Below are 5,000 nucleotides of genomic sequence, written 5' to 3' on the forward strand. Positions count from 1 at the left end.
TTGACTTAAGGCGATTTTTATTTCCCGTGCGTGAGCTCTAAAGAAGAAATGATACGTTGACTTTCCGCTTTGTCTCCGCGGAGGTGTTTTCTAAAGAGAAGGGAAGGGGTCCTCTGCTCAAAAAAGCATGCAAGCGAGTTCTCAAATTCTCGCTTTTGGAGACCCAGAGGTCACGAGGGCAAGGGGGGAGGCACTAACAGGCAAAAAAAAGCTTTTGCTAATGGGTAGCCACAAGAAAGGATGAGGTAAGGTGTTTTTAAAAATTGATTTTAGGCCCGTTTTAAACCTCCCATTTTACATGTGCCGAATCTAATGCAAATGAGCGAAAACAATAGATTTTTTCTCATTTGCATTAGATTCGGCACATGTAAAATGCAACGTTTAAAACGGGCCTTAGTTTCGCAAGGCTAATTTAAGTTCTCGTTCCCAATGCCGCGCATATTAAAAATTTCATAAGGTCATAACAACCAGCCAATCAGGTGCCTCTCTAAAAATAGTTGCGTAGTTTAAAAAACTATCATTGGAAGAAGCCCATCTGTGGGGGCTCCGTGCTTTTACCTCATCCTCTCTTAGTAGCCACATCAATTCTCCCTATGTCTTTCTTGCATTTTATTTAGAAGCTTAGGGTCAGGGACATTAAAGTGTTATAATTCAATTTAATTCTAAACTCACACGAAAATATATATATTTACAAGAAAAAATGAAAAGCGATGAATAAAGACAAGAGATTATAAAGGTAATCTCTTGATAAAGAATAATAATTACAAAGAGACAAGCTAGAAATACAATAGTTCTGTGTAAGTTTGGGACACCTAAAATAGTAGAGACTAATTGAGTAGGTGCCGCAAATTTGAAAATATGAATGATAAAGGAAATACAATTTAAAAAATAATTATCAATCAGGTTAAAAGTATTGTCAGGTAGCCATCAATTATTACACCCCTAAGATTTTTACGACTAAAATCTATGCAAGGATGTAATTTGTTTAGTGGTGACGGGCAGTGCAATCCAGAGGCTACCCCCAGTAAACTGAAGAGACTGAATGCCATATTGGGTTTTATTAACTTGATTCATAAACAAATTTAGGTTTAGACTGAGCAGTAGCCACAGGCAAAAAAGCAATTGATCAAATGTTTTTTGTTACCATTGACCCTTCTGATAGGTTTTGTTGACGGCCGCTAAGTTTTTGTTACGTCATATTCACCGGTCTCTGGCTCGCTTGTGCGCCTTCTACGACACCCGGATGATACACTTTTCCTGGCGATCGGTCTTCAACAGAAACGTCGTTATTTGACAAACTTCATATATTCCTTACTACCAGATTACAAACTAGGCATTGCGTGGTGGAATTGTTCATTTTGGCTGGGCCATTGCCCGTTTAGGGCCCGGGTCAGAAACGTCGTTGGAAGCACAACAATCAGTTGGCTTTGCATCGTCTTTCAAGTGTAAGACAGAAAGCGCACAATAACTGCAAAGTTTTAGGCCATGAAAGGTTTTTCTTGGGAATAGACAGCGATAAATCTGGGATACGAAATGCACCCTAAAGGGGGCTTTTGTGTGTAAGCACGAATAAGAAGAAGGAAAATTCTCCGATAGTATTTATGCTTTAATCTATTTATATGTATATCACAAAGGCATGAAAATCGGAGAGAACAAATAGTTTCGCAGGATTCTGGAGATTTTACTGATTTCATGTGAGTCCATTACGTGTTGATCTCGTCCATGGTTTCCGATCACCGCGATCGTTTATTTTCCTTCACACGTTTATGTAGGTGTCGACTCCTCGGATGCTGGGATAATATTCATCTCAGAAATCACACTGACCAACAATGTGCAGTTTGGGTTTCCCAGCTTCAGTCTCGTCCTCGGTCTTGAGGCTTGTGAAAACAGACTGTATTCAAGTGTTTATCTCTCGGCTTAGATTAGCATGGTTATTAGTTCAATTCCTGCACAAGTCTCGAATCTTTTAGACTTCATTACCATAGCTTAATGAGCGGTTCTCTTAACTGCAATGATCTGCCTTTTAAAAAACATTTAATTTCCTTGACTCGAGCGCATGGCGTTGCATATATTCTATGTTACTTAACGTTCATTTTTCATTGCAGGCATTTTCAGCGCCCGACATCCAAAAGACGTTAAATACATCTCTTGAAAAGTTGATTCATCAACCATGCTTTATTCAGAGCATTCCCGAAGATGCACAACGCACCTTGCAGAACGTCACCAAGTTATTCGTCATTCCACTCGACACTTTATTGGCCTTGCTATCATTCACTTTCAACTCTGTTGTTCTGGCTGCCGTTTTACGCACCCACTCCATCCAACGCCCGTCATTGCTGCTCTTATGCAGTCTTTCGATGACCGACGTGATCTGGGCAATATTTTCTCTTGTCGACAACACTGTTGCTTTTACCCATGAATCTTCTTGTTCTGGCTTACGAGGGTTTGGAGTAAAATTTGTCGTCGCTTTGTGTCTCTTTTTAGTTCTCGGTAACCTGGCGATTATTAGCTGCGACCGACTTTTAGCCGTAAGCAAACCGTGGTGGTATCGAAACCACGTGACACGGTTACTTGCCATCAAGCAGGTGTCATTTGTGTGGGCACTGAGTGTCATTGGAGGATGTGGAATTGGAGCCGCCTCATTGTATTTCACAACAGTCAAGTTCATAGTTCGATTACTTACTGTTGTGTGGTATTCTTTATGTATCTTGGCCATACTTTCTTGTTACATTGGTATATTTATTGCAAATGCGCGTCACAGGAAGGCTATGAATCAGTACGGAAGACATATGCGCACCGCCTTAGCGAGCGAGAAGAAAATAGCAAACACAGCTTGTTTGATCCTTATAGTGCTGTGTTTTACCACCCTTCCCTCCTTGATTGTTCCGTTCGTGTTACATCTGATGGGATTCTCAATTGATGATGTGAGTTTCTTCGCACAATTGATTTGTTTATTTGTTACTCTTAATGGTTTGATAAATCCTTGGCTGAACTATGGCCGCAATGAAGATGTGCGAAGTGCTGTGCGAAATTTAATCCGACAACGATGGTTCAGTAGAGGAGTAGGTCGCAGCCACACTGAAGAAACTAGACATCGTCAAATCACTCTTTTTCCCTTGAAGCCTTCCAACAAAGTCACTGTTGTAACACAATTGGACCATGCTACCTCTGTTAAGTCTCAGAATAAGGCACTGCCTGACACTTGATAGGATAAGGGCAATGTCTGAGAGAAGGGAACGTGAATAAAGAAACTGAAGGATTGATCTTTGACATTCAAGATCAAGAACTTTGTATGTTTATTCTCAATGCTTTTATGTCGTTTAAGGACCACGTAGAGGTGAAGAAAAGGATGCGTGAGGCCGAGAAAGAGTGTATGATGGGTGGGATGAACCGAGATACGAGCACCAGTACTAGATGGAGCGTTTTCCGGAATTGCAGTCCTTCTAAGGAGTAATTGCGACCGGTTTATTCCAGGGACATGAAGGAGCTGACGGCTGAGTTTAACGAATTCTTCATCTCAGTGGGGCTCGTTCCGCAGAGGAATCTAAGAGGCTTTCTCTTGTCAACAGTTTCTCCCTTGAAAATCATCTTGCGTCAACTTAGATAATAACCGTAGAAGAGGAATTTCATTCCAATCCATTCATTTCCCTTGAATATTGAAGGCGCAAGGATTTGATAAGTTACATATGGGGATTGTTAGGGACGCTAGACCAGAGATCCTACCAGTCTTGACCCAAACTTGTGAACAGGTCCCTACTCACATCTGTTTCCATCAGGTTGGAAGGAGTATGAGGTCGACGGTTCCCGAACTCAAAGAGTGAAAATAGGCCGATCTCACTACTACTTGCGCTGTCCAAAATTTTGCGAGCGCAGAGCGCTTAACCAGCTCACACACTGTACGAGAAGTACAAACTATCTTACGGTGCACCAAAGTGGAGATACAAAGTACTCAGTATTCTACCGAAACGCTTAACATCTTCATGTCGAATTTTATTTTGGAAGTGACGGAAAAGAAGCAAGTAACAGCATTAATGCTCTCAGATTTGTCAAAGTCTTTCGACAGCATCGACCATAGTACCCTTTTGAGGAAACTTCTAGTCGAGGTTTGGGACTCTCCAGGGATGCGCCGGACTTAGTAGTTCAAAAGTTATTTGACCGATAATCTTCAGTCCCTTTGCATCGGATGTGTATCATCGCAGTTTTATATTGTGTTACATGGCGTCCCAAAAGGCTCAATCCTGGGTCCTGCACTCTTTATCATATACATGGATGATCAGCAATCTTCCCAAACGCTGACTTACTTAACTGCCATATAGATGACTCGCAATTGTCTATGTCATTCTCTGTTCGAGACAATAATGCAGGTGAGGCTCAGTTGACACAGGATTTATGAAAGATTGCTGCGTGGTGCCGTCGAAATAACTTACTTATTAACCCGGACAAGACAAATCTGCCGTTACTTGGAACACCACCGCGAAATGCCGGTTCAAGACGGATTCCTCTAGACATTAGCGTTTCCCTACTTGGAAAGACTATAACACCAACAAATTTCTCCAGTGGACTCCATTGTACTCCATAGACATTTCTGTCCCCCTTAAATTGTGTAGACTTCCGGTTTCTGTTTTCCTTAGTCCGTCTGAGTTGAAGCTTTGAAGACCAAAGTCTGGAGGACGGTATATTGGACATGAATGCTTTATCCAGGTCCGGTTTCAAGCAATCTACAGATAGGACACTTCTTTGAGTCAGTCGCAGCTAAATTTTCAATGGCATCGTTAAAAACGACGAGTTCATGGTTCTTTTAAAAGGGATCTCCACATCTAAACAATAGTATACCGTCCGCTATGACTTTGCAGCCTTCTATACCCACCAACGCAAGTCGAATTTGCAATGGAATTCTTCAGGGGCACTTGAAATAGCGATGGACGCCCTGAGCCATCTCAGTGTTCCGTCCAAGGGAACATGCAATAATTCTTTCGGTATAAGCAGTTGAGAGACTCTAA

Source organism: Montipora foliosa, chromosome 5, assembly GCF_036669935.1.
Source record: "Montipora foliosa isolate CH-2021 chromosome 5, ASM3666993v2, whole genome shotgun sequence".
In the NCBI taxonomy this organism is placed as follows: domain Eukaryota; kingdom Metazoa; phylum Cnidaria; class Anthozoa; order Scleractinia; family Acroporidae; genus Montipora; species Montipora foliosa.